The following is a 10320-nucleotide window of genomic DNA, read 5'->3' as shown; positions in this document are numbered from 1 at the left end:
GGTGGACGAAGTTGAGCCATCTTGAGCCAAAAAGGAAAGCTTGAAGGATTTTGAGTGAATAGACTGATAACTCTCATGTGCAAATGTGGAGCTAGAGCCAGTGGTCAATCCGATTAGCGGAGCTGACCGTGGTGGAAACGGCTAGCCTCGCTCCCATCAAGTCTCCAAAATGGCAACCGGAAACTAGAGTCGACGCCGCTTGCCTGAAAACTCGATATCGACTCAGGAAGTCACTTTTTGTCCGTGTAGCCGACGCACTAAACAATCTCGACAGTGCCGCTGTCTTCATTGTTAAACAGGCACCATTGTTTTGTGAAAATCTATATTCTTTACTCAGAAAAAGTTCAAGGATGAGGCGTCGTACTCGAGTTTTATTGACGCTACGTAAAGTCACGTAGGCCGTCTTTGTTCCGTCACTATCACACGCTCCCTCCAAGAAGTCATGAAACACAATGTTGCCCCGAAGATCATCACTGAAGTCAAGGTGTTTAGTTGTTTCTAGACTTTAAATTGCTGAATATTACATATTATATCTTCAACTCTTCAAACGTATCTCCCAAACGGGCCAAATATCACAGTGAGTGACTCACCAACAACAGCAAATGTGGGTCCATCAATCAGGGAACGACGTCGATGCTGCTTTACAGAACATTTTCACTGCCGCTGCTGCAGATTGTGGTTCATATTTTCTTGCATGTGCTGAGATCAGTTTGTTGAACTTGACCTTTAGGCGCTTGGAGAAAGAATCACTCAAAATGCCAAATCCTTAATTGATTCATTTCAGAATCCACCGTGAGATTTACTGGATGCCATCTTTGACAATGTGAAGTCAATCTCGAGTAAAAAGTCTTGATCTGTGTTCTCGGGGGACTTTGCACTTCTCGAAACATGTGGTGTCCATCTGCCTGCCATTCTTTTTTCTGACGATGTAAGCTGTCAGATTTTATTCTTTCGCAAGCGGCCTCGCTTGTTGCTTCACGACGACGATTCTCTGTGCATTTAAACAGAAAAATTGTGGGTTAGCTTGACAGCGGTGAAGATATGAGTTGTTCAGCAATTGGATATCGGCGCTAAGCCTCATGGTGGAGGAGTGGAGGGGAGGGGGGAGGGTTTACAGTTGCTTGCAGGATGTTGTGGTTACGAAACTTTTTACTGCCAGAATTCACAAAGTAAAGGCTCATAGGAGACAATCAGGGGAGGAAGACCTGCACCAGTGGCCACGAGGCTGCTCACCAGATGGACTTCACTGGTCGTGTCTAAAAACTGGAGACAGAATAACCTTTACTAGTTCTTTTTCTGTCCCATTATATGTCATTTAAATGTTACGTTTCACCCCCCGTTACCACTGACGGCAGCCGCAGCGGGTGGGTGTATTGCACCCATCGGGGATTACATGCTCCGTCGGTATATCACAGGAGAGAAACTGTATGTCAAAGATAAAAAAAAAAGAGTGGGCTGAGTTTGATCTATAGGGAGAAGGACTGACTGACTGACTGGCCAGCAGCACTTTTGTCTGTGTCACTTATCGCTGATGAACTCTCCCCTGAGCTTCAAAAGAGAGGCGGAGGGAGGAAATCTGGAGGAGACCACACACAACCACGAGAGGGGAGGAGGGGAGGGGAGGTGGTCTGTGATCTGTCGACAGGGAAGATGAACTAGGGGGATTTCATACCTGGAGCCATGTCAAGTCACCCGGGTCAAGGCATCATGAAGGGAGACACGACTGCCGGAGTTAAATTAGTCGTTATGAATTTTGATGATCGTTTCTAACCTCAGTAACACTGAACTGAACTGATTATTCTCTGTTTCCAAGACACAATGTGTGACGATATCTTAAAGAGGCTTCTGTCAGTAGTCGTGTTTCCATTAGCGCAGTTCTACATATCTACTGTAACTGTTTAACACCTACAACAAGTGAAGGGTAAAAAAAAACACAATTTCTTAGCAGTCTTTCTTAAGAATTCAGCAGATGCTCAAGGAAACAGCTGCATTTAAAGTTTGGTTTTATGGGATTCACACAAACATTTGTTTGGTAGTCCATAAGACATTTCTGGAGCTTCACGGCAGAAAAGCATCGCAGCTTCTTCTACAGCAACTGAAGTAGATGAGGACGTAAACCTAAAAGAAACTAAACCAATCCAAGTCTCCTGACAGCCGAGAAGACGACTTTATTTACGCCCTTGATGTCGTCAGGCTCTTTTCAAAACATTTTCAAATCTTTTATATAATGGATTTGGGATTGTCTTTCGTGGTCTTCTTATGCTGCGACAATATTTTGCTGCGAGGCTCCAGAAACATTTTGCGGACTACAAAACGTAACGTTTCCGTCGTGTCGAGGGCGAGTAGACGACAACTGAATTTTCATTTTTCGGTGGACTTAACCTCTCATGCTGATTTTGTTACTTTTGGACAGTTTTTTATGCTGATCTGTCTCCTGGCTGCAGCTTAATATTGAACAGACGGACGTGAGAGTGATATTGATCTGTTCGTCTAATCCCCCTCCCCCCCAAAAAAAATGGAATAAGCATATTTTCTTTCCAACTCATGGAACTGTCTTCCTTCGAGTTAAAAGAGCAGCAGTACAAAGAGCACCAAACACACAATGACACATTGTCTCGATGAGCCTCATAGGTACAGTATGTGAGTGTGTACATACGCAGACACACACACACACACACACACACACACTTGTACAGTACATGCACAAGAAGTCAGTGACACACGACTTGTGCTGCTCTGAGTTACTTAAATGCTCCTACTTTACAAGATATCCAACCATGCACGTCTCCCTTCCCCACTCTTTTACCACACACACACACACACACACACACGCACACACACACTTGTGCTCTCTCTCATGACTATACATTTGCATATCTAGAAAGTATTTCCTGGTAAGTAGAGCAATGGCAGTCCTCAGGAGAGGCACAGACACAGATAGAAATTTGTATTAAAAAGAAGAAACATCTAAGCAAAAAAAGAACAAAACCACGGTACACCATTACTTTAATGATCCATCATGTTCAAAGGAAACGTATTCACAATGCTGCTGCAATAAACAAGGGAATGAAACACTGGAGTAAAGTGCTTTTCATTTGGCGCTTGCATGCAGCAGATGTTTGCTCTTCGCTCCCCCCCCTCCACTTTTCCTGTCGTTGCTCACCACATTTTCTCAAACAGGTCATATAGCTACTGCACATTACTCTGTTAAAAGATGTGTTTATGTCACGACGTTATGGATTCACGGTGCACAGCGTTGGTTTAAAGGCCAGATTCACCCTGTATGTCCTCTCCAGCAGAGGAATGTGGGTGTGCCTCTGCTACTGAACTTGGCCGAGACGTTGCGGGTTCAGAGTTCAGAGGTGTTTTTTTTTTTTTCTTCGAGTCCCAGGAGGTGTCAACCGCGTTACCCGAGAGAGCATCGACCCCAAACCCAGAGGGGCTTTTTTCCTCAGTATTTACGTAACCCCTGACCTCTCGCTAACGGGGAGGCTCCCTCTTTCTGTCGCTCAAACCGTCCCTCAGTCTCCAGTTTACTCCCTTCGTTCGGGGGGGTTTTCAGGGTTCAAGTTCACTGTCAAGCCAGACATGTTGAGGCCGTCCCGCAGTCGGTCTGAAGCAAAAACACTGAGTGGATCTGCTGTTTTTTTTATCTGTGTGTGTTATGCAATCATGTGTGACCTGGTTGAAAGTAGTTTAGAACTCTGTTTATTTTGCTAAACATGTTTTTCCTGATATGGTATCTTATCATATCTGATCACGAGGGAGCGGTCAGGTACATCATTTATTTTTTTTTATTCTTGAGTTTTGTACATGCAACCAATCTGGTCTCTATAGAAATAAAACTTTACTACAGAAGATAAAACAGGGTAATAAATACAAATGTACGATGTGAAGATTTTAAAGTGAATTCTCGTCATCGCGAGGTCCATTTAACAGCTGTTCCTGGAGCTTTTCAGTGATTATGTGATCCTCAGTTGTCGTTCAAATATAGATTTTCAAGCATTTTAAGGATGAAACCTTCAACACACCTGGATGAAAACTCAAATACTGCCAAAGGGAGAAACAACAACAGAGACAACTCTCTGGTGTCAGCCGTTTAAAGGAACTTCTCGTGCCGGCAGCCAGTCGTGACGCCATTTCTAAACTAACGTTAGATACTATTGCCAACTGGAAGTCACAGAGAAAATCCAAACCTGTGTCCGTCACAAAGAAATCCACAGTCCTACTTTCATCACAGGCTTGTGAAGGCAACATAGAGCGATAGGGGAGGTCTTATGCTTCACGTCACGTTACGATCTGCCCACATATGGCCAAAAAACAAAGATGAGTACATGTATATTGTTACATAGAGCATCTTTAACCTCTTTAAAACCCTCATCATTGGCATACACAAATAAAAACAGGGCAAAAATGCATATATGAAGAGTTACAAAAGCCATCATGCTCTAGTTTGTGAAAATGTGCCTCTGAATTTTTTGTTTCTGTCATCCTCAAACCTTAAACCTGATCCGGTGCACCGCCTATCCACTGGATTGTATCAGGTTTAAGAAATTCAGAACCACGTTAGGAACTTTTTGTACATGTTTAAGTCTTTTAATTATTTTTCATGATCTCTAAGGTCAAGGCTGAACTTTGAAACTTACCTTCTAAGCCAACATGTATGAGGAGTCCTCAAAGTCCTGAGAAATATTACAAAAATGTAACATCAGCAGTTCCACCACTTGGCAAACTAACTCTTCTCAACAGCAAATCAACAAAATATCATATATATTTTTACGGCATGGTCACTTTCAAACCTTTTGTTGACTCCACAACGGCGGCTACATGTTTCCCTACCTGCAGAGCACCTCTACCAAACTCACTTTCAATCCAGGAGGACACGATATGAACGGTGGAGGCCGTGGTGTTATTAAGCCTCATGTGACCACACGTATGATACCATGTTCACGCCGAACTGGATCGTCTCTTGACTGACACGCGGAGCGGAGACTCCCAGTCCAGGATCCTTCCTTTTTTCTCCCTCTCCGCCCCTCTTTTCTCTTTAACGCCTGATTGTTCGAGTGATAAGTGACGGTGATGGATGAGCCGGGCTTTGTGTAATTATTGTCCTGGTTATCATTGTCACCGCTGATAGCGTACATCACCGTGTCCCACAGCCGTTTTGCATGTGATAAATAACAGCGGCTGCAATAATAAAAAAAAAGAAAAAAAAAAAAAAGAAAATACATTCAAATCATTTGAGGACAGACCTCTGGAATGTAAACACATGTGCGGGCTAATGGAGGGTCCCGGTCGGCGCGAGCGCTGATGGTGTGAAATCGGGACTGTCGTGCGACGGCGTGATTGTGATGTTTTTACTGTGTATCTGCTGGAACTAATGCCAAATGAGCGGCGCGCTGGACTACACACCAAAAAATACACACTCACACTCCACCGACGCCGAGGCCTCCAACATAATTGGCCTTTTTTTTTTTTTTTTTTCTGCTGCGTGTCCAAGCTTATCCAAACAAAGCTGCTTTTAAAGAGGAGTCATTCAATCTATGTATACTTTGTCAGAGGTGATTAACTGATTCTAATGTTTTATCATGCATCTATGATACTTGACAGCCCTTAGGTGATGTAATCTTTGAGGATGATTTATGGATTATGGCAATTAGCGCTCAGATAAAGGCTGTTATTAGAGTTCATTTGCCTTTTGGAGATGACTGTGTGCATTGTAATTTTTCTTTCTTTTTTTTTTCTTCGAGGAACATTTACACAGCACCTGTGTTGAAGATAGAATCTGATTCGAGATAAAGAACGGCTCGCGGAAGTCAGAGTCTAATCTGCGGGCTATCTAGGCGCTGTGATGTTTCTCACACATCGACGCTGCGAGATTTCATCTGCCATTTGCTACGTTCGCCTGCACTGAGTGCTATTTATAATAATAATAACAGCAGAAGTTCCCGTTATCTTTGATCCAGCGCAGTAAAAGAAAACGAGTCTTGAAATAGTCCATTTCACATTCCCTCGTTTTTGATGCGCTGCCTCCACCTCTGTCTCCTTCGCTCTCTCTCGGACTGAGAGCGAGCGTGACCTCTGACCTCGGGCTCTGTGGCTGACTGAGCATTATGAGATGCTAATTGGCCATGTAACAATATATCAAACTGTGATATACTGCCATGTAAAATGGGGGGAAAAACACATTCTCGACTAATTAGCGTGAACAATTCTTACTCTGGTTGATTGCAGCTAAGATTTTGGCAGGTCATTCTTTACGCCTGGACGCAAAACCAAATCGCATTCGTGTCCTTTGTTAGTGTTTTCTGTGTCACGTTTGTGTTGCGAAGTGACGCTTCGCCTGTTTTTACAGAGCATAATCATTAGAGTTTTTTCTTTGTTTTAAAGAAGTTGTTTAAAGGTATATTTTAATGCGCTGTATGTAATTTCTGCAACGCTCTCAATCGAAACAAATGATACAAGTAGTGCGGGATCATAGGAGTTGTTGTCGTCCTTGTTACGTGTCCACAATAAACACTAGCCCCTTTTAGATAAAGTAAAAGTAAGTAAGGAAAATTTATTTATAAAAGCACATTTATGACAGTTCACACTGACCAAAGTGCTGTACGTAGTACATTCAATAGGTAAGAAATAAGCGCGGGGCAGCTACTGCAAAGGCCCGATCACCTTTTTGCTTGAGTCTGGAGCGGGGTATATGGAGAAGACCCATATCAGAGGTCTTGAAATGGATCCTTTGTTGTACTGGGAGCCAGTGAAGGGATGCAAGAACAGATGTGATGTGCTCCCACTTTCTTGCCCCAGTCAACAGTCTTGCTGCGTGCTATGAGGGACTGGGGGAGACCAAGGTAGAGGGAGTTGCAGTAGTCCAGCCGTGATGTTATGAAAGCATGGATTATTTTTCCAGATCGTGGTACGATAGGGAGTGTTTTATAGAGAAGGTGGCACATTTGCAGCACGGTAAAGGCTGCAATGTACCACCTTGTCGATCTAAAAAGGAGAAATAATATTCCTTCTTTTCCAAAAAGTCGCCACTGGGGTAGATGTAAACATGTGACGTGACGTGAGGCAGGAAGTTGTGTACCCAATAAGTCTACCCTCCGAGGGGTCATATCGGCCGATCAAAACAGATCCCCAATATACCGCCTTCTGTCTATATCTGCGGACCTAACCACAAAAAAGATGGCCAAGTTGGCGGCTTGCTGCCCAGTATAAAAATGGCTACTGACTGAGGCAGAAAACTCATGTTTTAAAGTCTGACTGCATTATGTTCATCATGTTCTTCGACTTCCTTCCTCTGACTCCGTCCTGGAAGTTTTAGGAGTCTGACGATTGTTGAAATGGGATCATGTAAGTGTTCACCAAAGACATCTTAAATGCAGAGACGTTACGTATTATATCTTTAAGGAAACAATCAAAGTAGAGCAGACACTGTACCGTCTATACTTTCACCAAAAGAGCAGCAGACTTTCAACACTCCTCTTGTAACTTAATTCCATTCCTGTGCCGCTCATAAAGGAATCCGTCCTCTTCTTTGCCAAGTTTGAAATGTCACCTGATCCCATCAATTACAATCTGCTCTACAGACCAAACTCTCCCTCACACCTTAATGGACATTTGAGCAGATTAGATGTCTGACAGTCAGCTGAAAGGTTAAAAGACGAGAGAGAGAGGAGTCACCCGGGGTCATTTTAAGAGGGCGTTGACTAAACCCTGCAAAAAAAGAAAAGAAAAAAAAAAAAGCGACACTCGACACCTGTGAGTGTTTTCTGCCTGTTCCTGCAGTGCCTCGTCATGTTAAGTGCAGCGAAGAACAAGTTTTATCCAATCAATCATTCCGTCCTTAAACTTTATCGGGTGTGATGTTGCCGACACATGAGAACCACGAGTCTGCAAAATGTCAACTGCACTGACGATGCATTTTCAGAATAACTCAGAAAAGGTTTATTTAGTTTAAAGTTGCATGTCAGCAATTAATTTGAGGAGAATCAACAGATGAAGAAGAAGAAGAAGGAATAACTGTTCTAATATGTTGATGATCAGATATCTGCTAAAGCTAGCATGCTAACCAGCTAGCAGTGGTAACCAACACCTTCCTGGAGCCTGACCTGCTACCTGTGCAGCTATCCGAGCTAACTGGCTAACAGTCACCTTAGTTACATTAGCAGCAGTTGCAGTTGCATACAGAAACAGACAATACGCAATTCATTCTTTACTTTTATGTTAAAGTGACACCTTTCATCAGAAGAGAGGTATGTCTCAGTGTTTGTTCTTTAAAACATGTCAACAAGTATTTTAAAAACAATTGTTATTGTTGATGCTCGAAGAGAATAACCTGGTTGAGAACAGAGACAAATAATTATCTCAAACACAATATTAAAATGTAGATCTTTTGATGTAGACTGCAGGTGAAAAAAAAACACTAAATCAGTTTCATAAAAGTTAATAAATACACATATTTAAGTTGAGTGTGTCACCAAACATGACAAGGACTTTGAAACCCTCCTCTGGGCTTCAGGTGTAACACCGCGTGAAGCTGATCCGGCGGCTCGGCTGGTGAGAACGCTGGTCTCGTTCTACTGTCGAGATTTTATATAAAGATCACGTTTCAGTGTAGGAATCACATATTTTTGTTCCCTGACAGCGGAGGAGACGAGGAGCAGTTTAAGGGCCCTGAAGGCAGATCAATCATCGGCAGTCTGTGGAAGTTGAACTGTTGGAAAGGTCAGACGGGTCAGGGAGCAGCCAGAGTTCACCGCTGGATGCCTGAAGCCGTCTCTCTCTCCGTCACGTTCGACAATAGGTCATTGTCACGGGGAAGGTTGAGACGCCGGGTTTCCCAATTTAATTGGCGGTCTTGGTCCGAAAAAAAAAAAAAGAAAAAAAAAAAGAAAAGCCAGATATTTGGATGCGTCAGACGTTAAATATGTTGTCGAATACGTCTTATTCTGGAGTGAATCAGGTGTGTACAGCTGCACACGGAACAATGGATGACCTGAAATGACAGCAGCATGGATACATGAGCCAGTAAGTACCCCATAAAGCACCTTCACGCCTCTCCCTCTCCCTCTCTCTCTCTCTTTCCTCCTCTCTCTGTCTCACTTTCTAACCCCCCTCCCCTCCATCTGTCTCTTTCTATAGCCCTGTCTTACTCTCTCACCCCATTCTTTCTCCCTTTCCCTCCAACAGACAGATGATACGCTGTCCTCCTTCCAACACCCTCGCAAGTAGCATATTTCTCTCCCCGGAGCGAGTAACTCTGTCTCCTGCCTGTGTCCACACACTCCTGTCGCCTCCACCCTCCACCTCCCTCCACCTCCCTCTCCCCCCCCAACAACACAACCCAGGGACGAGCATGGCCTGCAGCTTCGATGGCCCTCCGTGGAACAAAAACACACGCTGCCTCCTCAAAAGCCTCCTTTATCCGCGACGAACAAAAAGACGGCTTCACCTCCGCACTGTTCCCACCATTAGGCCCTGGCCTCCTCGTCCCCCTCCTGCTCACAGCCCCACTGGGTCCTTTCAGCGCGGGGCAGCGGGGGTGTGAGCTACGCCCTTTATGTTCGCATGTGTCCGTGCTGGTTTACTCTGTCAGACTTTGCCCCCTTTCACAAAAGACGTGCAAAGAGATTGACCAGCAGCTTTTGACGCTGCCACCCCTCCCCTCCCCCCAATTCAGATATGAAAAACACACCTGCACCTTTATGTGTGCGGGGTTCACAGTTAACGCTGGAGGGGCAGTCTGTTCCTCGCTGACTCTGGGGGGAGGAAAAGTTTGGAATTACGCCTGAATCGTGGTTGAAATGGGGACAATCTGCCTCGAATATGTCGTCTGACCGGGCTCGAACCCCCCCCGACCACCAGGACTCGTGGAAAACATTTTTTTTTCTTCTTTTTTCTCCACCTCTCTACGTGTCACAATGTTTTGATATCATGAGCAAATTATATGTTCTCTTGTCCAACATATGGGAGCACCACTCAATCAACGGGATCTAACGACGCGGTGGGCAAATTTGCATTGCGTGAATACAAAGTGGGTCATTTGGAAGCGTTGTTGGCATGTCGGCCTCTGTCGTAAAAAAAAAAAACTGTAACGCGTTTACATATTCAGTAAATGCCCCTGTTCCATGTAATGTTCACCCTCACATTCATTCACTCTCTTTCCCCAACAAGGAAAAAAAAAAAAAAAAACTAAAACGAGACGCCAGGGCCATTCGACTCTGACTGGGTCCATGAAGAAATCATTATCCCCATGACCCCGAGCTATTAATTCCATCTCTCACTCCTCCCTCTGTCTCTCATTTCTCTCATTCTCTAGAC

General features: G+C 44.1%; 2 long non-coding RNA genes across 2 annotated transcripts; one reads left to right on the top strand and one right to left on the bottom strand.

Annotated features, from left to right (window-relative positions):
• Nucleotides 1–3377: 3377 nt before the first annotated feature.
• LOC119012032 lies at nt 3378–5626 on the bottom strand. The gene is made up of 3 exons (XR_005072338.1): nt 4840–5626; nt 4647–4682; nt 3378–4299 (listed from the first exon to the last, which is right to left on the bottom strand). It is a non-coding gene; the product is annotated as an uncharacterized LOC119012032 (long non-coding RNA).
• A 3269-nt stretch (nt 5627–8895) lies between these two features.
• Nucleotides 8896–10088, top strand: LOC119012033. Its single transcript, XR_005072339.1, has 2 exons — nt 8896–9027; nt 9190–10088. It is a non-coding gene; the product is annotated as an uncharacterized LOC119012033 (long non-coding RNA).
• Nucleotides 10089–10320: the final 232 nt, after the last annotated feature.

Source organism: Acanthopagrus latus, chromosome 22 (assembly GCF_904848185.1).
Source record: "Acanthopagrus latus isolate v.2019 chromosome 22, fAcaLat1.1, whole genome shotgun sequence".
Lineage (NCBI taxonomy): Eukaryota > Metazoa > Chordata > Actinopteri > Spariformes > Sparidae > Acanthopagrus > Acanthopagrus latus.
The sequence above is the reverse complement of the archived record's forward strand: the minus strand, read 5'-3'. Positions and strand labels throughout refer to the sequence as shown.